The sequence below is a fragment of the Oryctolagus cuniculus genome, chromosome 1 (assembly GCF_051225735.1).
Source record: "Oryctolagus cuniculus isolate XC-2025 breed Fujian yellow rabbit chromosome 1, ASM5122573v1, whole genome shotgun sequence".
Classification (NCBI taxonomy): domain Eukaryota; kingdom Metazoa; phylum Chordata; class Mammalia; order Lagomorpha; family Leporidae; genus Oryctolagus; species Oryctolagus cuniculus.
Window position 1 is genome coordinate 110,926,150 of NC_142867.1, and position 24,500 is coordinate 110,950,649.

The 24,500-nt window shown below is 46.7% G+C and overlaps 1 non-coding gene across 3 annotated transcripts in view; it reads right to left on the bottom strand.

The window, feature by feature from the left end:
* LOC100357956 (uncharacterized) overlaps positions 1–24,500 on the bottom strand; it is a 32,063-nt gene that overhangs the window by 7,114 nt on the left and 449 nt on the right. The window contains exons 2-3 of one of the 3 annotated variants that reach the window (XR_016220747.1): positions 8,831–8,920; positions 7,808–7,997 (exon numbers count right to left, since the gene is read on the bottom strand). This is a non-coding gene — a transcript (uncharacterized LOC100357956). Of the gene's footprint in view, positions 1–7,807; positions 7,998–8,830; positions 9,071–24,500 lie in introns of all 3 variants that reach the window. The other 2 variants (XR_016220746.1, XR_016220745.1) reach the window with 2 other exon arrangements.

A 24,500-nucleotide genomic window follows, 5' to 3' on the forward strand; every position in this document is an offset into this window, starting at 1 on the left:
CCTGATCTCCTATCACTGTCAGATCCCCATCCTCCAAAAGCTGCAAATCCTATAGGTGACGGGGAGCCGTAAAGTAGTTCTCCCACTACCCTCAGTTGTTTTTGAGAAATCAATTTGGATTTGATCAACAGCAATGCATGTATTCCATGGTGGCTAAATCATAACATTGAACCATTCCAAAAATCTCTCGGGCATACTATTGATTTTAATGCTGTAGATTAGCAGAGCTCTGTGCACTTCACCATTTTAACAGGATCCACTGGGCTTCAGCACTAGGTCAGGCATGGTTCTGAGTGCAGTGAAGGAAACCAAGGGCCTAGAGCTTCCACACAGGAGACAGGTAATATATACAGGGTCTAGTCCACAAGGGCTCTGGTCAATGGGTCTAGCAGAGCCCTGGTAGAGGGCAGGCCAGGAGGAAGGGCGTGCAGTGTAGAGGAATGAGCAAGGGCAGAGACCAAAGGCAGACGCAGGCCCAAGGTGTGCAAAGCACAATCCAGAGGGCAGCTCAGCTGGGGCAGAGCAGGGAGAGTTGTGGGAGATGAGGGCAAAGGATGCAAAGAGGGTCCCAGTTTCACTCCCTCTAAAGGCAGAACAACGACTCCGCCTGGCTCAGGTTAAGGAACCACTCCTATCTCTGCGGGAGACAGACAGTAAAGGCCAAGGGTGCCAGCAGGGCAGGAGTTGGCAGTCCCAGCTACAATCTGTTGAGAAAGGACTGTGGCTAGGACCAGAGTGGGGACAAGGAAATGGACAGATGTGGCCACATTCGAGGCAAACCTCACCTCGCCTGCAGGATGGGGGTGGGCTGGGAGAGAAGAGGAGGAAGAGGATGACATTGCCCTTGGCAATGTGAGAAAGGGAAAGCACAGGGTTTCTGTGCATTGAGCTGGAGAAGATGCTGGATATGGATTTCGGGCAAAAAAAAAAAAAAAAGTCAAAACCATGGGCAGGGCAAAGTGAGATACCTATTGGTGATGCTGAGTAACAACTACACATGTAGGTCTGAAGGTCTGTGCTGGACACATGGAAATATCACAGGGGTTGTCACTATCCACATGGCTCCCAAAGCCATGGGAGTCACTGTATCAGAGAATCAGTGCATGGGTGGTCAGTCAGCCTAGAGGTTAAGACAGCAGTTAGGATGTCTATATCCCATATTAGAGTGCTGGGATTGAGTCTGATTCCAGCTTCCTGATCCGAAGCCAGAAGCCAGGTGCTTCTCCTGGTCTCCCATGGGGTGCAGGACCCAAGCACTTGGGCCATCCTCCACTGCCTTCCCGGGCCACAGCAGAGAGTGGACTGGAAGAGGAGCAACCGGGACTAGAACCTGGCCCCATATGGGATGCCGGCGCCGCAGGCAGAGGATTAACCAAGTGAGCCACAATGCCGGCCCCAGTATTTAAATTTAACTAAAATTTAACCACATGTTTGCTCTATAACACGCTCTCACTAAAAAAGCAGACACATAACACAAGCAGAGAGAAATCAAGAGATGGCTCTGTGGGCTTTGAACTAACAGACCAGAAACACAACCAGCATCCTTCAGCGATGGTGAAATCCCACTGGGAAGACCACCAGAATGGCTCCTTAGGGTCAGACACGAGGCCTGGGCAGGGGGTAATTCCAGATCCAGGCAGCAGGGCACTCACGCCGCTGTCCACAGCTTCTCCTGATGTGGAGCTGCCCTTCCCATCACAGTTTGTCTCACCGCATCTCCATCCAATCCTCTGAAACCATCCCTGTGTTTCCCGTCAGAAAGCAGCTCTCTGTCCACTGAGTTCCAATAGCTCTGTTTCTGTTGCTCACAAAGGACTGGCCCTGTTCTGCATCACAGATCTGGTGCGTATGTCAGGCTTAACTCCCCAGTACAACCAGCTCCCACGTGGCAGGAACCAGGCACCAAGCATGGCTCCCAGTGCCTGATATTATCTCCAGGCCCCACAACCACCTGCAAAGTAAGTATTGCTCCATTTCACAGATGGTCAAATGGAGACAGAAGGAAGGTAGGCAAGTGATGCGACTCCCTGGGAGGGCAAGAACGCGAACCAAGTTCACATTCTTCTGCTGTTCCTCATTACGCTACCCTCTGCAGGTACTGAAAGTCACATTAATGAAGGCAATACTAAAACAACTCAAAATTCAGACATCTATATTCACACACAGACATATCAAGAAACTTAGTGTCCACATTTAAATTTGGTTCACATTCCTTTTACTCTAAGCCTTTTTTGTTTTTTAAGATTTATTTATTTGAAAGGCAGAGTTGCAGACAGTGAGGAAGAGACACAGAGAGAAAGATATTCCATCTGCTTGTTCGCTCATCAGATGGCTCCAACGGGCTGGGCCAGGCCAAACCAGGAGCCAGGAGTTTCATCCAGGCCTCCCAGATGGGTGCAAGGGCCCAATTACTCGGTTCATCTTCTACTTGTTTCCCAGCCACATGAGCAGGGAGATGGATTGAAGTGGAGCAGCCAGGACACAAACAGGCAGCCATATGGGATACCAGAGTACAGGTGGCAGCTTAACTCGCTATGCCACAATGCCAGCCCCAGAAAGCATTTCTTATTTCCTATGATGTTGCCATGGAATGATATGGTTATCCCAGCTGAGAGAAGAAAACCTCAAGCTATAACAATAATTATACTACACTAGTCAAGGCAGATTGAAAAGAACACGTCCACGTTGCCAGGAATGTGGTAAATATGAAAAGGAACTAGAAGCCTGCAGGTACCCAGTGGAGTTCATAAATTCCAGTGACGTACACAGGAAAATACTAAACCTGAATTTTTCAGCGGCATACCCTTGTATACAAATTGTTTGGATGTTCTAAAAAGTGCTCAAGGCTTAAAAAATACCAAGCAGGCCAATGTTACATCATGCATTGTGTTTAGTATGGGGACTTTTTATCCTTGGCTTTGTTACTGTACTGTGTATGAAGCACTTAAGGCAGAAATCAACTCAAATACTAGAAGTTGCATACTCAAGACACATTCTTCCTAACATGTCCTGTTTTATGTGATTTGGCCCCAAAATTAATAGCCCTTACAATTAGGAGCTAACATTTATAGCAGGCCCATGACATCCCTGGCAACCAAGGACTTTAAATTCATGGTCACATTTGGTCCTCATGACAGCCTTATGCGATGGATGTTATTATTATCTCCACTTTATGGAAGAAGCAACCTGTAACTGCAAGTTGAGACACTTAGGCAGAATCTCACACTCAGTGAAGAGCAATGGAGGCTCAACCCCAGAGCTGTCTGACCCCGGGGCCTCGGCTTTTAACTGCTCCTCGCAACGTTCCTAAGATTATTACACCGTGTCCTGAGGAATGCCCCATAACTCACCGCAATGTCACTTTAAAAATGTAATCAGCCTAAAGACGTGGCTACGTGTTTTTAGTTCAATTAACTCATAAATTTACCTTAATCAGATCTACAGTGATGCACCTATTATCCCTGTATCTGATATGAGAGATCTTGCTTTGCTCTGTTTTACGAGGGGCAAAAGGGAGCTTAAGGAGCAAGCTTTACTCCATGTTTCTTACTGATGGATTTAGAGAAAGGCGCTATAATAGTGACAAATACCACTGACCAAAATCTCCACGCATTGCCTGAAATCCAGTCATACCCAACCTCCCCCACTGACAAGGAAGGAAACTGAGGCAAACCCGGGGAGCTCCTTTCTTCCTCTAACACCAAGCCTTTCCTATTCCATCTTCAGTCTCTGCACCTACAGGCACAGATAATTCCATGAGGTGTCTATGCCCGCCCCCTGACACACAGATTCAGAAAGGAGACTGACAGAGGACCGCACAACTCATTGAGCGCCTCCCCGATTTGTTAGAGACCTCGGTGACTGCTGCTACAGCGAGTCAGCTCTGAGCACAGCCATCCTTGAGGAAATCGTCTAAGTGAGCGTTCGGGTTCGGCAGCAGACACACCAGCAGTCACAGGCCCAGCGTGCCAGCCAGCGCGAGACAAGGCCAGGGCAGCCTCTGGCTCTGCTGTGCTTCTGCACCCTGGGCCTGGCTTCCTGCCAAGGAGGGGAATGAGTACAAGGAGAACATGCGTCCCTCCGCAGTGCAGGGTTAGCTTTGTTAACACCAAAACAGAGAAGCACCACCCTCCAAGTCTCTGTGCAGCCCTGCCCTGCGGGGGACCCCTTCTGCCCAGGAGTCTGTGCCATGCAGACGCCTCGAGGTAGCTAAAGACGCAGACCGGTGGCCGTGGGAGATGCTGAACACAGCCAGTGCCCCAGCACCTGCTGAAACACTAGGACCCAGATGTCCACAGATGGGGAGGGCGAGAGCAGGGCTGGCCTGACCTGAGCAAAACCGATCCAGGTAAGAAGAAAAGCTTGTGATCTGTTTTCTCTACCTTCCACATTCTTCAATCACCCAGTTTAATCACACACAGTTCCACAACTGAGAGGTGGCGGGGCGCAGGGGAGGGGGCATCTGGACCCGTGCAGATGTGCATTTGAACTTGAACTGCAAATGCTGAGCTGAGTCACTTCAGTTCTCAAAGCCACTGTCTTCCCAAATGAAGAAAAAAGCATCAAAGACATTGTGGAAAGGGGTTAGGATTCATACATCTTTGTATTTGCGTGAGACATGGGGCCAGGGTGGGGATTAGCACACGGTGGACCCTGAACAAATGGGATCAAGACTGGGCTACATCTGCTTCCCCCTTCTTTTCTTATCAGGGATATATTCCATTTAATAACAATCAAGTTCATCACTACTACCTCAATGTCATGTCTAAAAACACATTATCTCTCATGAACAATAACCCGGCGGAAGGCAATAAAAGCCCATTAAACAGCAATTATATCTTTTGTCCACATCATCATAAAATATGCTGCCCACCTGATACAATCTGAGATTCAAGGCAACTTTCAAACAAATGTACTCCTTCCTTGCAAAGCTGGTTAGGAGCTTTCAATGCTACACCTCTGGCAGTGTCTACGGCCCTACCCACAGGTATAAGAGAACGGCCAGACGGCCAGGCCACTGGGCAGACCCTGCAGAAAGCCTTCTGATGCCATCATTCCCCGAGCTCCACCACCCAAAGGGGGCAACACAGAATTTTCCCGGTGGCCTTCTCTTCCTTTTCCTAACTTGCATTCTCCTAGCTGTGTGTTCAGTTTCCATTCATCATCACCAATTTTCTTTAAATCTCAGTACACAATTACACATTTCATCCTACCATTGTCTTCCAAACTGTCATCTTTTTTAAGATTTTATTTATTTGAAAGGCAGAGTTACAGAGAGGCAGGGGCAGAGAGAGAGAGAGAGGTCTTCCATCTGCTGGTTCACTCCCTAATTGGCTGCAATGGCTGGAGCTGGGGCAATCTGAAGGCAGGAGCCTGGATTTTCTTCCGGGCTTCCCACATAGGTGCAGAGGCCCAAGCACATGGGCCATCTTCCACTGCTTTCCCAGGTACATGAGCAGGGAGCTGGATCAGAAGTGGTGCAGCCAGGACTCGAACCGGTGCCCATATGGGATGCCAGCACTGCAGGCGGCAGCTTTACTCACTACACCACAGTGCCAGCCCCACAAACTGTCATTTCTGAAAGCAACCTCACTACTGGTAAAATGATGCATGTTAAAAAAAAGTTAAAGCCTTTCATTTTCCTTTATTATTATTGCTTTGCTGTTTTAATTAGATATTTATATGTAATTATATATCATTATATATTTATCACTTTACATAATCAAATATTTACATTTCACTATTTTATTGTATAATTACATACTTATATATTTTTATACTTATTATTATGTGATCATACATATTTATAGAGTTCAGTGTGATCATTTGATACCCGTAACCAATGTGGTGAGCAAACCAGGTTCCAGCTCCTGAAAGTTTTAAATCTAATTAACAGTAATTGTGTGGCATGCTATTTCAATAACTGTATTGATCAAATCAGGGTCATTAATAATGTCTCTTCTCCTTGTCGTGAGTTTGTGTTTGAAGACTGGGAGTCCCTCAAGTAAAATAGGAAGCAGAAAGGGGAACATGTGGACACAAAGGGGCCCTGGGGACATGGGCCCAGCGTGAGCATCTGAGTCAAACCAGTGAGGGTAGAGGTTTCTTAATTGTGGGGAGCAACTGAGACTAGACTAAGTTACTGAAATTAAGACTTATTCTATGCATCTGCTCTCCCACAACATGGCGCTGGGGAGGAGTAAACTTCTATGCAGCTGCCTCACGCCAATTTGACTGATAAGCTGCAGGAGCTGATCCTGCTCCTGATTGGAGGAGAGCAGCGTGCTCAGCGTGTGGGCAGCAGAGTTGGGATTGGTGGAAGAGGACTATAAAGGAAGAGAGAAACAACATGCACCAGTAACATCTGAAGGAACACCTGAGGAACACCTGAGCAGCCCCCGAGAGAGCCGGCCGGTGGTGTGCCGCTCCTCCGCGGAAGCGGGGAAAGTGGCAGGGGTGCCGCCCCTCCACGGAGGTGGAGGGGCCGGCAGCTAACCCGGGACAGCATCGTTCCTCCACGAATGAGGGAACGGCAGCTAACCCGGGAAGGGCCGAGCAGCAGAAAGAACAGCGCAGGGTCCTGTGTCGTTCCTCCGCGAATGGGGGAGCGACACTTAATGTGCTCACTGAATATGCGTCAACACCACTGAGAACGCTGACCATCTCAAGGAATGTGGATCATTTTATAAGGTGTTATAATTTTTTTTCAAATGAGTTAGCTGCTAGAGAAAAACAATAAAATAGTTACAGACCAAATACTGTGAGGTCTGAGACCCCCTTCACAATAACCGACAGGCTAGGGAGGAGGCGAGATTGGCCACCAGCTGATTCCATTTCAAGCTTCGAGACAGGCACGTGAAGCCTCCACACAGTCTTCTCTCCACTGTTCAGGCTCTAATTGTCCATTTTTTAAAAAGTTAAAATTAAAGCTTCAAAAAAAAAAAGCCTCCTCCTCCCCAAAAAAGAAACAAACTGTAAATGTCATTACATCAGGAAAAGGAATAAAACATACAGAGTGTGTACGTGACGTGTGTCTGCTGTATGTGTGTATACTGTGCATGTGTGTGTACCTAACCAGAAGACTAACTTAAGCACTAACTAGCATTCAAGAATCTTTTCAAATTAAAAAGAAGGGGCTGGCATTGTGGCACAGAGGATAAAGCTGCCACCTGTGACATCAGCATCCCATGCGGGCACTGGTTCATGTTCCGGCTGCCCCACTTCTGATCCAGCTCCATGTTGACAAGCCTGGAAAGGCAGCAGAGAATGGCGCAAATGTCTGGGTCCCTGCATCCACGTGGGAGACCTGGAGGAAGCCCCTGGCTCCTGGCTCTGGCCTGGCCCAGCCTCAGCTGTTGTGGCCATTTGCGGAGCAAACCATCGGATGGAAAAGCTCTGTCTCTCTCTCATTTTAAAAATTTCTTTATTTATGTATTTGGAAGGCAGAGTTACAGACAAAGAGGGAGAGACAGAGAGACTTTCCATCGGCTGGTTTACTCTGCAGATGGACACAACACCTAGTGCAGGGCAAGGCCAAAGCCAGGAGCCAGTAGCTTCTTTTGGGTCTCCCATGTGGGTAGCAGGGGCCCAAGCACTTAGGCCATCTTCCTTTGCTTTCCCAGTCTGTTGCAGGGAGCTGGATCGGAAGTGGAGGAGTCAGGACACAAGCCAGTGCCCCTATGGGATGCCAGCAACTCTGCCTTTCTAATAAATAAATAAACCTTCCAAGTTAAAAAAAAAAAAAAGTCTTAACAAACCTTGTAGTTTAACACTAAAATTCGAGAATGAAATTCAAGTCACCACTCACCTTCTTCAACGCACAAGCCTTTATTACTTTTTCATATCGCTCCTTTTCATACTTCTTCCCAAACAGAATGTTGCTCCTCACGGTTCCGGAAAACACCCAGGGCTGCTGAGAAACAGGCAACTCTGCCATGCACACGGACCAGGCCCTGGCTCGGGGGCAGCTCTCCCAGGACTGCACTCAACAGCGAAGACTGAAACAGATCACACAAACACGTGTGACATCAGTACACGGGACAGCCCAGCCTGGCCCTTGGGGTTTGACAAACACCGCCCTTTCATGGAGAGCAAGACAAAGTACAGCACAGGAAGTTGCAATTAAAAAAAAAAATGAAAATAACAGTAGCAGGCTGATGTAAAAGAATGGTCTATAAAGCATATTAACAAAAGGGTCTAACAACCTACTCTACAAATGAGTTTTCCCCAAGTGAAAGGTTATACAGGGCAAAGACTAACTAATAATGTTTACAGCCACAGAACAGCTTTACTCCAAAGAGTCCATGGAAAATGAAATTAAAAGGAAGGTTTAGGGAGTGGGCAGTCTGTCTGGCAGAGCCTGGCTTCCGTTACAGCCCCAACTCCTGACTCCAGCTTCCTGCTGGTGTGAACCTGGGAGGCAGCAGCCATGGCTCAAGTAACTGGGCTCCTGCCACACACATGGGAGACCTGCATGCTATTGCCAGTTCCCAGGTTTGGCCCCAGCCCACGCCATTGCAGGCATTTGAGAAGTGAACCAGCAGATGGGAGCATTCTCTCTCCTCTCTGTATCTTTTGTCTCTCAAAAATTGAAAAAGAAAACAAGTTTATTTGAGTGCAAAAATTGGAACATATACAGGTTGCTTTTTTTTTTTTTAATAGCACACATTTTCCATGAACTCTTTGGAGATCCTCTATGTGTGGCCATGGGACCTTCTTGGCAAACCCATGTTCCGTGGACGGACTAGAAATGCCGTTCCAAATATGCCAAACAAAACTGTGTTACATGCAGCTTTGGACTCAGCTCCAGAAACGCAGCCCGAGGACTTACCTTTCCTGCTCCCACAGGGCCGACCACAGCCAGCAGCTCCCCGGGTCTGACGGTGAAGGAGAGGCCTTGAAGGGTGGGCGTGTCTGAGGCCTGCAAGAGAAGTCCTGAAAGTGTGCCCATTTCAGTCCAGCAGCACAAACCGCTTGCAGAACACAGAGAACATGGCACTGGACAGCCACAGGATTTCAGTGCAAACGACAAGGCTTCTTGGATCTTTTTTTTTTTTTTCAATTTATGTCTCTGAAAGGTAGAGTTAGAGAGAGAGGGAGAGAAAAAGAGAGTTTTTCCACCCGCTGGTTCACTCCCCAAATGGCCAAAATGGCAAAAGCCAGGAGCCAGGAGCTTCTTCCGGGTCTCTCATGCTGGTGCAGGGGCCTAAGCACTTGGTCCATCTTCCGCTGCTTTCCCAGGTGATAACAGACAGTTGGATTGGAAGAGGAGCAGTTGGGACTCGAACCATCACCTATAAGGGATGCTGCCACTGTAGGCAGAGGCTTAGCCCACTATGCCACAGCTCCGGCCCCCTCTTGGCTCACATTAACACACCAAAACAGTATCTTCAATATCCCTTCATTAGGACTTTGTATTAATTTTCTATTTCATTAGCCTCCACAAGGTGGCAACATAAGCACATTGCATTCCCAGTCCTTGACTAATAAATAATTGGAGATCTCTACACTAATCTTCCCATTTTCTCTAGATAAACAACGAATCCCAGGGCCAGCATCATGGCACAGCCAGTGAAACCATGGCTTGTGACGCTGCCATCCTACAGAGTGCCAGTAGGAATCCCAGCTGCTCTGCTTCCAGTCAAGCTTCCTGCTAAGGTGCCTTGGAAGGCCGTAGATGGTAACGCCCAATGCTTGGGTCCCTGCCGCCCACATGGGAGACTGGGGTGGAGTTCCTGGCTCTTGGCTTTGGCCTGACCCAACTCTGGCTGTATCAGCCATTTGCAGAGTGAACCAATATGGAAAAGCAATATCCCTTTCCCTACCCTTACCTTTCAATAAAATAAATAAATTAAAAAAAAAAAAAAAAGAGTGAATCTCATGAAGACTCCCCCAGCAAAAAAAAAAAAAAAAACTTCCTAAAATCACTCTTGGCAAATGAACTCCTGAAACTGATGGTCAAGGCTGCAACCGGAGCTCTAATGCCTCCAGCAACAAAAGTGAGGAAGAAAGAAATTAAGTACAGGATCAGTGTTGTATCTGTAGCATGCACTTTGTTCCCTGGACAAACAGGGACAACACAGTACTTCTACTGGAACCACCACAGAGGCACCGGTTACCTATCACAGGCGATCAACACACAGGGGAAGGTTAAAGCACTCATTACATTCATGAAGACAAAGAGACTGGAGGCTATGCATGTTTTTACCTACAGTCTGAGCATCCCAAACATGGAAATACAAAACCCAAAAAAACTCTTTGGGGGACAACATGATGCTTCAAGTAGCAAATCCCACACTTGACCTTATGTGACAGGTGACACTCAAACTGCAGGTATGCTAAAACCATTACATGAATTACCTCCTGGCTAGGCATAAGGGGTGTGCATGAGACACACATGAATTTCATGTGTAGACTTGGGTTCTACCCCCAAGATAGCTCAGTATGTATTTGCACATATTCCAAAGTCTGAAGAAATAAGCGTTCTGAAACACTCCTGGTTCCAAGCATTTTGGGGAAGGGATATTCAACCTGCAGTAAATGTCAAGAAAATTTTCAGTAACTGCTAATATTTTAAAAACTGACTTTACAGGTCCTAAGTAAAGGGCCAAGCAAAAGTCACTTCTACAGAGAAGTTCCAATTAAGAAGCTGGTGTTAAAAAAAAAAGAAGAAGAAGAAGCTGGTGTGTGATGCAGGAGAAACTTCAGTCTCTCTGTTCCTATGTATCAATGACTATTTCTGATTTTCCTACTTCTTACTCAGTTTTGACTGCAAGGCATGAGCCACATTCAAATCCCAGCTTGCCTTCTACTGGGTAGGTTCTTGTTAGGAGAGGGTCCCGCCCCATAGAGGCGGCTTGGGACGGGGCAATGGTCTGCTGCAACCACAAGGGGGCAGCATCTGGCGGCTCAGGGAACCCAGCCCCTTCCTGGTCTTCCAGGCTTTTGCTCCCAGCCAGACACCGTGCACTGTGGGGACACAGCAGTGTGCAGAGCAGAGCCGACCCCTGCCCCTGTGCAGATCAGAGGACTCCACAGGACCGTACATTTTAAAGCCTTGAGATTGAGACCAAGTCCATTCGTGTTATAATTGAAGACCTGGGGATGGTGAGATCTCTGCTGATGGAGTCCCTGTCCCTCGGGGTGTACAGGTTACCAAGTCTGAAACTGAGCAAAAGCAAGTAAATGAAAGGTAGGTGGTAGAGCCAGTTTTCCACTGAAGGAGCAGGAAGTAAGAGACTAGGAAAAAGATAAATAAACCCATGGTTTTAGAACTGGAGATCTCCCAGTGAACTCATATTTAGCTTAGTATACACACAGATGGATAGAGAAGTAATTATGTGTATACATGTATACCTGTGTTAGTATGACTGCCACACACACTACCTATATAGACAGGCATCTATATCCCTGTTCATTGAGAGCCTAAAAGCAGTGTTATTTTAAGTAGCAAGGAACAAACTCGGCATACTCAGATCTTAGTTTCTAAATTCCATTCTCCAATAAAAGGAACGAGGGCTCCTTGGGGAAGTGGTTGATTAATTCCAGACCAGGACAGGGAAAACACAAGATGAGTCTGAAGCATCTTGTAGCACCAAAAATTAAGGAGACACGTCAAAGGGGCAGAGGTACCACCGGCAAGAGCTCCCAAGGGCCAAGGCTGGAATGCAACACTGGGTCTCTGAGATATGAAGCTTGTATCACTAATTGCGGGTCTTAGTCCACCCGAATGAGGATGGACTGGGTCCGAAGAAAGGTAAGTGCGCCGCTCACCCGTTCCCCAGCCTCCCAATCCCGGAGACAATCAGATGCAGCGGGGAGTCAAGTCAAGCAAGCAAGAACTCCCTTTATTGGACATGGCAAAGCCTTTTAAAGCACAAGACCACATGATTACTGTGGCAGGGCTTAAGGACCAACCAATTACTTAAAAGGTCATTTTACAGGGCGACTTTTTACAGCACCAGCCATATGTCTGTACACTCATCATCAGTTGTCACCTCCCCTGATGCTGCGCAGCCAATCAGCTTTGGTGGTAAATGACTTTGGGCACCGCCCACCTTACTTCCTTTGGGCGCCATCTTTGAATTGCCACGTGTGCCTAATTTCCCCACAGATTCCCCCTTTTTTGTTTTATATTAAAGAGAGGAAGAGGAACTGAGCGGAGAGTGTGCCTGTCTTAGGTTGTCCCCTTTGAGTGGGATCAGCCCCTTAGGGAGCATGTCTGTCTTAGGTTGTCCCCCTCTGGGGATCTTACCCGTCCTTGACTACCACTCCAGCTGGTAAGGGCTGTCCCGGGGATCTTACCCGTCACTGGCTACCACCTCAGCAACTCAGGGTATGATGTAGTGTATCTCTACATCTTGGCAGTGGCTGTGGGCGGATGTATGGAGCTCCCAATCTGGCACTTAAAGAGTGGCATAACCCAGTTCTTAAAGAGTGGCATATTGTTGTCAGACCACCATTAACTGGACCGCAGCAATGCACTCGTAGACAAGGACAATTTATTTGAAAGGACATTTATTTGAAAGTCCAGTAACACAGAGACAGAGAGAGATCCTCTATCCACTGGTTCACTTCCCAGTTGGCCCCATAGCCAACCCCTGGCCAAACCAAAGTCAGGAGCCAGGAACTCCATTTGTGTCTCCCTCATGGGTGGCAGGGGCCCAAACACTTAGGTTATCTTCTGCTGCTTTTCCTAGGCACTAGCAGGGAGTGGAGTTGAAGTGGAGCAGCCAGGACACAAACTGGCACAGGTATGGGATGCTTTTGTCACACATGGCAGCTTTACCTGCTATGACACTAAGCCAGATCCATCTGACGCTATTTCTTTTTTTCATTATTTTTTTAACTTTTATATTTACTAAACATAAATTTCCAAAGTACAGCTTATGGATTACAATGGCTTTTTCCCCCCATAACTTCCCTCTCACCCGCAACCCTCCCATCTCCCGCTCCCTCTCCCATTCCATTCACATAAAGCCTTGGCAACTCCTGACAAGAGCCTAGGGAGATTACTGACGCCATAAACAAGAGTGTCAATTTGTTAAGTCATCTCACTCAATTTCTAAGGCACTTCTATCAAATTGCTTTTATTTCTGTAATATAAATTCAAGTGAAGAAATATCTCAAAACACTAATAAGAGCGAAATTTTAATATGTATTCATTTTTATGTGAAAGAAAGTGAAATGGATAGAGAGAGGAAAAGAGAGGAGCAGAGAGGGAGAGGCATGCAGAGTCACAGAGAAGAGGGCTATCTTCCAATCACTAGTTTACTTAATTTTCCACAACAGCCAGGGCTGAGTCAGGCTGAAGTCAGAAGCCTGGAACTCAATCCACGTTTACCACGCAGGCAACAGGGACCCAACCACATAAGCCATTATCTGCTTTGTCCCATAGTGTGCATTAGAGGTAAGACAGGATCAGGAGTGGAGCAGTAACTTGAACCCAGGCTCTCCAATATGATTTGCAGGCATCCCAACCAGCATCTTAACTATTATGCCAAACAGCCACACGGAAGGAAAACTCAGAGAGTGCTTCTTAGAAAACCATTTGGAGCTCAATGATTGTTTACAGCCCTTGTCTCTACTATTGAGGAACAGTATTTCGTTCTTTATACTATTTGTTGTGCTCTTCACTTAATGTAGGATTCAGATCCCACATGAGGAGTAAGTACACAGTGACTCCTGTTGTTGACTTAACAATTTGACACTCTTGTTTATGGCATCAGTAATCTCCCTAGGCTCTAGTCATGAGTTGCCAAGGCTATGGAAGCCTTTTGGGTTCGCCGACTTCGATCTTATTCCGACAGGGTCATAATCAAAGTGGAAGTTCTCTCCTCCCTTCAGAGAAAGGTACCTCCTTGTTTGATGGCCCCGTTCTTTCCACTGGGATCTCACTCGCAGAGATCTTTCATTTAGGTCTTCTTTTTTTTTTTTTTTTTTTTTTTCCCAGAGTGTCTTGGCTTTCCATGCCTAAAATACTCTCATGGGCTCTTCAGCCAGATCCGCATGCCTTAAGGCCTGATTAAAAAAAAAAAAAAAAAAAAACTACACATGATGTCACAAGAAAAAATCTTTGAAACATAGGTTAACATGCCAATTAAAGTCACCTCATTCCACACTACAAGTACTTGGGTTAAGTATCCACATCCAGCTCTAGCTTCCTATTAACGTGGACCTATAAGGCAGTTGTGACAGCTCAAGAAACCGAGTACCTGTTTCTGGCTCCTGACTCTAGCTTCCTGTATTGTGGACCTGGAGAGAAATGGTTATGGCTCAAGCATTTGGGCACCCATCACCCGTGTGGGAAACATGGAATGAGTTCCCAACTCCTCAACTCAGCCAGTCTCAGGACCAGTAGGTGTGGGAATTAGGAAGTGAACTAACAGATGGGAGTCCTCTTTATAACTGTTTCTTGCAGTGTGTGTGTGTGTGTGTGTGTGTGTGCAGGCATGTATCAGTATGTGCTTCTGAAATACATTTTCAATATAAAAATCACATTTTTGAAAAAATGTTAACTTCATTGATTTGAAAGGCAAAGAGAGCCCTCCTATCTACTCCCTCACACCTCAAATGCCTGCAAACAGCTAGGACTTGGTCAGGATGAAGCTAGGAGCAAGGAACTCAGTCTCTCATGTAGGTGACAGGGACCCAGATACTTTTGCCATCACCTGATGTCTCCCAGAACACACATTACCAGAAAAGCTGGAATTGGAGATGGATCCAGAATTCAAATCCTGGCACTGTAACACAAGACACAGACATCCCAAGGACTGACTTAACTCCCACACCAAATGTGTGCCCCCAAGAAAGCTTTTAGCACTGACGAATGGCACCCAAAGGCTGTTAAAAAGCCTAAAGCTAGTACTAGGTGATCTTTCAAAACTAAAGGAAAACTCCCTTGGATGTTTCTGCATATCATCCTTTCCCTTCATTTAGCATATTATAACAATTATGAAAAGTTTTCCTCTCCAATCTCTTCATTTGTAATGCCTAACTGAAGGCCGGTCCTGATGTCATAATATGAGTACAGGCCAAAAACAATCCTTTCTCACTGGTTAATATTAATATATGTCTGCTTAGTAACAATTCATGTCAACAGAAATAAATAGGAAATGACAACAGCAATAACCAAGAAAAAAAAAAAACCTTGATAATCTTAAATTTTCTCTCCACATCAGTCACATAAAAAAAATTTAAAGAAACTCAAACTCTGTGACAACAGGGAAAATCCTCCACACTGTAAATCATCTAAGACAAAAAGATTTCAAATACATCTGCCTGTCCCATCAACTTAAAAATATTCTAGAATGCATGGTAATTATTCCTTTTAATTTAGTAAAACCAAAGAAAGAGTTTTTATTGGAAACAACAAAAAATGAATAATTAAAATACATAAAATATCCCACCGGACAACATTTTGTCCCAGCAGGAATACAGGAGTGCCCAGCCACTCTCCCAGGGTGCAGCCCACCGTCTGTGTGCCGGCTGCTGCTTCCCAGACCCTCCACGAATAGTGAGGGCCCTGTCAGACACTGGGCTTGCAACCTGAAGTGGACGTTCACTCCTGCCACAACTTGTAGCCACAGTCTCATCGGCACCCAAATCACAAAGCCAGCTAAATGCTGTGGACGACAACCTCCAGGCGAGAGAGGCTGGTCCTGGCACACCCGCCATCTGGCCCTCCACCTGCACTGCCCACACCTGGACGCGCTCAACCCAGCACGACCAGGATCACCAACTCTGGGAGCCGGCGGTTCCCAGACGATGCAGGGAACTCCCTGCTAGCAGGCAGCCTGTCCCCAGGTGAAAAGCTGACTGCCAGACAGTGGCTGTGGACAACCAGCACCCAAAGAATATTGACCCCTCACCCTCCCTTTCCTCTTGGACGCCACGATGCAAAGGCAGGGGGAGCGGAGCATCTCTGTGTGCAGGCCATGAAAACCCGAGAGGCCCACCGGCTCCAAGGGGACCTGCACCCCACACTTCCCCGCCCGTGGCCTGAGGCTTCTTCGCCACTGCCTCTCCGCTGCTGCCTGCTTCTCGGCACTACCCCACACACTGCCACAGTCAACGCCACCTCCCAACTGCACGTCCCTGCCCACGCGCCACCAAGGCAGACTCACCTTTCCCAGCCTGCGATGCCTCACACTTCCAAGGCACCGCTGCTGCCGCCGCCCGTGAGGAACTACACTTCAGCGCCGCTGCCCCTCGTCTCACCAGCTCCCCCGCCACCTGCTGCTCCCTAGCTGCCCCCTGTGTTGCTGCCGCCACCATGGACTTACACCTCCCTGCCTAGGAAGCCCCACGCTTCACCAAGGCAGACTCAGAGCCAAGCTTCCCCATTTGTCAGCATTCCCTGAGCCATTACTAGTGCAAATTTCGTGTGAAAATGAGATTAACGATCAATAACACAAAGTAGATTCTGTCTGATGCTGGACAGATCTGAGTGGATCTGGAGGTGTGGTTCAGAGGGTTAAAAGCATTTGGGACACCAGCTTCCCATATCGGACTTATGATGTTGAATCCTGGCTCTTCGGCTCCTGATTCAGCTCCCTGCTACAGCGCACAGGAGGGCAGAAGACAACCCCAGCCCTTGGACTCCTGCCACCCATGTGAGAGATCTGGAATGAGTCCCTGGCTCGTAGCTTTGGCCTGGCCATTGTGGTCATCCAGGGAGTGAATCTGTGGATAAAATAATTTTTATCTAATATTCTCTGTCTGTCTGTCTCTATCTCTCTCACACACACACACAAATTCAAGAAACCATTCCCGGGGCCCGTGCTGTGGCAACTGCTAAAGCCTCCGCCTGCAGTGCTGGCATCCCACATGGGTGCTGGTTTGAGTCCCAGCTGCCCCACTTCCTATCCAGCTCTATGCTATGACTTGGGAAAGCAGTAGAAGATGGCCAAAATCCTTGGGCCCATGCATCCACGTGGGAGAGCAGAAGCAGCTCTGGATCCTGGCTTTGCACCGGCACAGCTCTGGTCATTGCAACCCTTTGGAGAATGAACCAGTGTTCTCACTCTCTCTGCCTCTCTGTAACCCTACCTTGCAAATGAACAAAGAGTTAACAACAACAAAGAAGCCATTCTTCAGGCATGTCCCCACATATAGCCTCAGACAAGGAATTACAAAAACAGTTACAAACACTTACGCAAACACAAAAACAGGACACATAAAACTTTGTAAGGGAGAACTGAATCCTCATACATTAGAAAGTTTATTGCACTTGAAAGAAAAGTGCACATCAAGTAAAAGTCGATATAAAAGCTTCATATTACATATTTGTTATAGAAAGACTTGGACCAATGGGCAGAGATCTCTGTGTCATCCAAAGATGTGCATATTGAAAGGTTTTCACAAGTAGGGTGTTTGAGATAAAAAGAAAATGATCATTGCAAAAAGCCATAAAATTAGATTTAACAAAAGTAGATCTGGGCTAAATAGGAGACAAATTAAAACCAAAATTCCATTTAGGCTTGGATTAAAAAATGACAACTCTGCATGAGCATCTATGCAGTATGAACAAAATATCAAAGCTTAAAAATTTACATGCTGGCATATATAAAACTAGCCCAGATCAGATTAAATGGGACATTTGGAGGGCTGAAATACTAACTTAATTCACATACATTGTATTTAAAAACCATGCAAAACCTAAGTCATTAATCCTAGAGTTTTACAAAGGGACATTTCGTGAATGAACACTTAGTAGCCTTTATCAAGTCAGTGTCTCATGATAACAGATTCAGGTACTTGTGTATTCAGCCTTAAGCACAAATGGTTTTGATTAATTCCAAGGAGCAAGAGACAGCAGGAACAGAAACCAGCACAAAACCTAGAGAGAAGGCAGAAGGTCACAGAGAACCCTACTCCTTTCAACCTATCTCCCTCTACATTCCTACTTCCCTAGCCATCCCAAACCAGAACGCATCTCTCCACAGTCAACAGGCAGATACTTCTGTGAACCTGGAAACTGTCTGCAAAACTGCTCCTCACTTGGGCTAGCACTGAGGCACAGCAGAGTAACCACGGCCTGTGACGCCAGCTTCCCAGAAGGGCACTGGTTCGAGTTCCAGCTGCTCCACTGCTGATCCAGCCTCCAGCTAATGCGCCCAGCAAGGCAGCAGGTGTCTCAACAGTCGGGCCCTCCCACCAACACGGAAGACCTCAACGGAGTTCCAGGCTCATAGCTTTTGCTCTGGCGAGCCCTGGCGATGGCAATCATTTAGGGAGTGAACCAGGGGATGGAAGACCCCAGGCCCCCGTCACTCTGTCACTATCTGTACTGTGCCTTTTTGTCTTTTAAAAAAATAAAAATAAAAAACCGTTTTCAAAAGTCAACCATTAAGTGCAAGAAATTTTCTTCATCACTTTGCATCCCACCCAACACACCCCAGAGAAACATAATTTTACTAGTATTAGTCTGCTTTTTGACTATCAGCCACACACACACACACACGCACACGCACACGCACACACACACGCACCCACAGACTACAGAACAGGCCAGAAGCTTGCAGAAGCTGCCAAGTGTCAGGTTGTTTCTGACATATTGTCGTACAAACTTTGAAGTAAAGACTAAACAGAAAGTCTCGTGCTAACTGTAAGGAAAAGGGGTGCAGAGCAGTGCCTCCTCACACGGGGCACCAAATGTAAGGAAACGGGTGCAGATCAACAGCAGGCAGAATAAAAAGACTCACAGACAGACTGAATTTAGCCAAAGAAAAGAAACTCCCAGAAGTGGACAACCTGCCAGCAAGCACAGACCGAACAGGTGGCAGAGGGCCCAGACCCAGGGAGGGAGGGCCTTTTTATATCTTAGGTGGGCTCAGGGTGGGTGTGGGTGGCAGTGGGTAGAGATGAGTGTCTCTATACAAGTTCTTCAAGTTTGGCCTCCTGCTTCCAAACCTGAGGAAGAATGCAGGTTGGGGGGGGGGGGGGGAGAACAACAGGATGTGAGATGAAACTGGTCTCTTGAAAGAAGGCATGAGCAGCCAGAACTTTTTTAAAATGGCTGAGGCATCTGTCCTTCCATCAATCCTGATTTTGAGTACAGATAAAGAGGCGGGGCACCAGTTTCCTTCTGGCTACTTCCTGCTGATATGGGCGTAGAGGAGGGGCAGGGTATCTATACTCTGGATGGGACTGACTGGAGAAGGAGAGAGCAAGCAGCCTTGTGTTGCTCCTGCAGTCAAACCCTCCTGTAAGAGGTTTTGAAACGTGTTACTTGTACATGGTAGGAATGGCAGCAAATGATTACGAGGATAAAAAGACAAATCGGAAACACTGCCCATGGTGGGAAGGATGCCGAAATGAGACAATGGGGGATCTAGGAAAGCAAGAGTCCTGTCCAGTGCATGGGAAGACAGGTTTATGCCTGACCGCTCCGTTCTGTGTAGGGTGTCTAACAAGCAGGTTAGATACACAGGGTGTAAACCACAGGACAGAGTCATTGTTACAGGATCTAAGAAAGGAGGGAGTTTTCCCATTGAGATGCAAGCGGAAACTGACAGAAGGGGTTCAGTAATAATCAGGTGTGTTGTGAGGCATGGCCAAGGAACCTGTGAGGTCCAGACCTGTGTGTCTCTTCACATGCAGCCCTGGATGAGACATAGTAAGGGAGGTGTGAACCTCCTTGGGGAAGACACCCCGTTGACTTCCACCACCTTGCTGGCCAGGGAGGAGGGCTGGCCTGAATAGGAGGTTAGTATCGAATAGGTGGCGTCTACCTTGATTGGTACTGACCCTAGGCTGTCCTCCTGATGGCGGTGGTTACTTTGGGAGCTGGGCAGAGGGAAAGGCTTTTTAGCCTGGGGCCAACAGGGTCTGCAGTTATGACACAGGAGTACTTCAACCCCGAGGGCAGTTCCGCCTGTCAGAGCCGACAGGGCTCTTCATGACAGCTACTTGCCCAATGCCCTGACTCCTCATTTCCTAAACACATGCCATTCAAGGGTGGACTCGCCTTGTTGGGTCTCCTTGATGGCAGATCACCGTGTAAAGCAGCCATTAATTGGCCTGCCACCTATCCTTACATTGCTCCTACAGCCTCACTCGTTCCTCTTTCTCCTGGTCTCTGTTGAAGTAGAACACAGAAGCAGCCTTTAGGAATGTCAGCCAAGGGGGTGCTCAACCCCATCCCTAATCTCTGGTGGCCTGAGCTAGAAATCTACGGTCACAGGCATGTTACGGCAATATTCTTCCTGTGAGGTAAGACGATGCCAATGAGGAGAGCTATGTTCTTCTATGTAAGATCAAAACATTAAGACTCCCCTATCCAAACTGTCTAATACAAGGTCTGAAGATCAAACTGTACACCCTGATGGGGAGTTCTGCAGAATACAATCAGTTTCCCATCTCGAAGAGACTAGAGAAATGAGGGAACAAGTCAGGCTTTCCAGATTGCTTACTGTCAGTAACTTAAAATCCAGTGAAAACTTAGCGAACAATTTTAGCTGTCAAATAACTTATGAAAACATTTACCGAAAGGTCCAATGCCTTCAACCAATTTTAAGAGTGCATATAGTTGGAAATACTTCTTAAATATCTAACACAAGTGTAACCCAATTGAAACAGAGAGCTGTTAATAAATTTTCCCATGAAGACATACAATACGTGCATACATATGACACAGGACAGGAGAGAATGATAAAACAGTTTGTTAGTAGCAGAGAGATTTTTGTCTGCCACTAGACAATGGAGGGGGAAAGATGGAAGACAACAAGGCATGGAGCATTCTTTGGAACAAAGTTGCTCAGGACTTACTACCGCTCCTCAGGTTTCTTTTTTTTTTTTCCAGTTCTGCCAAATATATTATTAGAGATGGCTGGAGCAGAGGTTCTGTCTTTGTGCAAGAGAGAACTTAGATGTGAGAGGAGCAGTGTGAGATGCAGCTCCATTACATTAAGTTTTAGGATTTTCGGGTTCATACGAGGGGGAAGAGACAGGTAGAGAAGACTATTTTAGTTAGGACAGAAAGGGGGGAGGACTGTAAAGAGAGCAGGGGCTGAGCCTGTGGGACAGAGGGTGGAGTGTGGGAGTGTGGGTGGTGGTGCTGAAGTCAGGCTTCACTGCACCTGAGCAGCAGGCAGAGTCCTTTCTTAAGCTCTTGCTGGGGGAGGTGCTGAGCACCACACCGACCCTGATACGGTGGGCAGAAGTGAGAAAGGCTCCTAGTTGGAGTTGACAGTGCATTGTCTTTGGAGCTTGGCATGTCTCAGGTGCAGAGCTTTCCAGAGCAATACACATTCTGCTAGACTTTAGACTACCTTTCTACATCCGGGGGAGGGACTGGACTGGCAGAGGAGACTGGAGAGGAGAGGTCAGGAAGAGAGGAAAGAGGCAGTTTTGGCTGCCGGTGACAGGAGTGGTTAAGAGCCAGACAGGGGACAAGGGTAAGGAGAGGGTCGTGGTCCCGAGGCTGCAGCATCCTTGAGAGAACAGTGGAAGGAAAAGTTGAGGGTGCCAGGGGATATTCCAAGTGTTTCTCTGGTTTGTGGGCTTGGGATGAGAAAAGCTGACGTCAGAGGCGGCTTAATGAATGGGAATCAGGTGGGTCGGCCAGACAGGAATCACCAGATGGACGCTTGGGAGGACCCTGGGGTGGGCAGGGAGGAGGGTCCCACTCCTGGGCCAGGATCTCAGAGAGGATGATATGAGGGAGGGGAGGAGAGCGTACAGAGAGTTTTAGCTCCCTCAGGAAGAGCAGGAGAAAGAGAATTCCGGGGAGAAGAGGCTGGAAGGGTGGTCACTTTCCTTGTTGCCAGTGGAGAGGGAAAAGGAGGCGCTAGAGAAAGAGGGGGAATGGAGTGAGCAGAGGCCTGTGTTCCTGAGAGGCCAGCTTATCAGGTGCGAGAGAAAGGAGGGGTGGGCAGGCTGACGATCTAAGGGGTGGCTCCAGGCCTTCTTCCTCCATGAGAAATCAGAGTGAGGAAAGTTGACCCCAATGGAGGAAAAAGGCTTGGAATAGGGGCTTCTGACCATTTGCCTTTTCTCTGTATGATGTTATTAAAATCTTGGAGAATTCTGAGACAAAAACAAAACCAAAAACCAAAAACCACCAAATTCGTGCTGAGGTGGAATAACAGCTTTGGCTTTGTCTCCCCCTTCAGGCCAGCTTGTGCAAGTCTTTTCAGAGACAGGCCAGAAGGGAGTTGAAATGTGGAGCCCATGGATTAAACGAACTATGGTCTGAGGGAAGCGGTTCTTGTAGCAGGGCTTCCCTGGGAAAGAATCACCTCAACTGAGAACTGAAGTCCTGAGTCCTCTAAGAGGAGACAGCGATAGAAACCAACTAAACACCCAGGCCCCACGAGGAGGGATGAACTGGTCAGAGCATTGCCCCAGCAGGCACGCGGTGAGAGCGCCCTCTCTTACCAATCTGTGGGCTGAGAACCAGGTCCGATGTGGGCCTGTGATGATGAGGTCAGGCAAAGGCTCTGGCTGTGAATTCGCTCAAAATGAGAAGTGCAAGCGTGAGTGAGAAAATGTTCTGGAATAGGGTCTTCCAGGTCAGAAGGGAAAAAGGAGATTGTAGGCAAGAGAAGGTTAGGGGCGGGTGGAGACACTAAAAATGGGAAGAATTTGTCCAGATGAAGGGTGGAGGGTCACAGCTCTCAACCAGAGAATACAAGAGTGGCAGACTGGGGTAAGATTCTGGCCCCTCCCTCTACTTCTCACTCGGGGCACCAAATGTAAGCAAAAGGGTGCAGATCAGAGAAAAGACAGAATGCGAACTCACAGCCAGACAAAGCTTATCCAAAGAAAATAAATCCCCCTCCCAACAAAGAAAAGCCCAGGACCAGATGGATTCACTGCTGAATTCTACCAGACATTTAAAGAAGAACTGACTCCAATTCTTCTCAAACTATTCAGAACAATCGAAAAAGAGAGAGTCCTCCCAAATTCTTTCTATGAAGCCAGCATCACCTTAATTTCTAAGGCGGAAAAAGATGCAGCATTGAAAGAGAATTACAGACCAATATCCCTGATGAACACAGACGCAAAAATCCTCAATAAAATTCTCGCCAATAGAATGCAACAACACATCAGAAAGATCATCCACCCAGACCAAGTGGGATTTATCCCTGGTATGCAGGGATGGTTTGATGTGCGCAAAACAATCAATGTGATACACCACATTAACAGACTGCAGAAGAAAAACCATATGATTATCTCAATAGACGCTGAGAAAGCATTTGATAAAATACAACACCCGTTCATGATGAAAACTCTAAGCAAACTGGGTTTGGAAGGAACATTCCTCAATACAATCAAAGCAATCTACGAAAAACCCACAGCCAACATCCTATTGAATGGGGAAAAGTTGGAAGCATTTCCACTGAGATCTGGTACCAGACAGGGATGCCCACTCTCACCACTGCTATTCAATATAGTTCTGGAAGTTCTAGCCAGAGCTATTAGGCAAGAAAAAGAAATTAAAGGGATACAAATTGGGAAGGAAGAACTCAAACTATCCCTCTTTGCAGATGATATGATTCTTTATTTAGGGGACCCAAAGAACTCTACTAAGAGATTACTGGAACTCATAGAAGATTTTGGCAAAGTAGCAGGCTATAAAATCAATGCACAAAAATCAACAGCCTTTGTATACACAGGCAATGCCACGGCTGAGGAAGAACTTCTAAGATCAATCCCATTCACAATAGCTACAAAAACAATCAAATACCATGGAATAAATTTAACCAAGGACGTTAAGGATCTCTACGATGAAAATTACAAAACCCTAAAGAAAGAAATAGAAGAGGATACCAAGAAATGGAAAAATCTTCCATGCTCATGGACTGGAAGAATCCATATCATCAAAATGTCCATTCTCCCAAAAGCAATTTATAGATTCAATGCAATCCCAATCAAGATACCGAAGACCTTCTTCTCAGATCTGGAAAAAATGGTGCTGAAATTTATATGGAGACACAGGAGACCTCGAATAGCTAAAGAAATCTTGTACAACAAAAACAAAGCTGGAGGTATCACAATACCAGATTTCAGGACATACTACAAGGCAGTTGTAATCAAAAGAGCATGGTACTGGTACAGAAACAGATTGATAGACCAATGGAACAGAATTGAAACACCAGAAATCAATCCAAACATCTACAGCCAACTCATATTTGATCAAGGATCTAAAACCAATTTCTGGAGCAAGGACAGTCTATTCAATAAATGGTGCTGGGAAAATTGGATCAACTATTGGGATTGCATCAAATTGAGAAGTTTCTGTACTGCAAAAGAAACAGTCAGGAAAGTGAAGAGGCAAGCAACAAAATGGGAAGATATATTTGCAAACTATGCAACTGATAAAGGGTTGATAACCAGAATCTACAAAGAAATCCAGAAACTCCACAACATCAAAACAAACAACCCACTTAAGAGATGGGCCAAGGACCTCAATAGACATTTTTCAAAAGAGGAAATCCAAATGGCCAACAGACACATGAAAAAATGTTCAAGATCACCAGCAATCAGGGAAATGC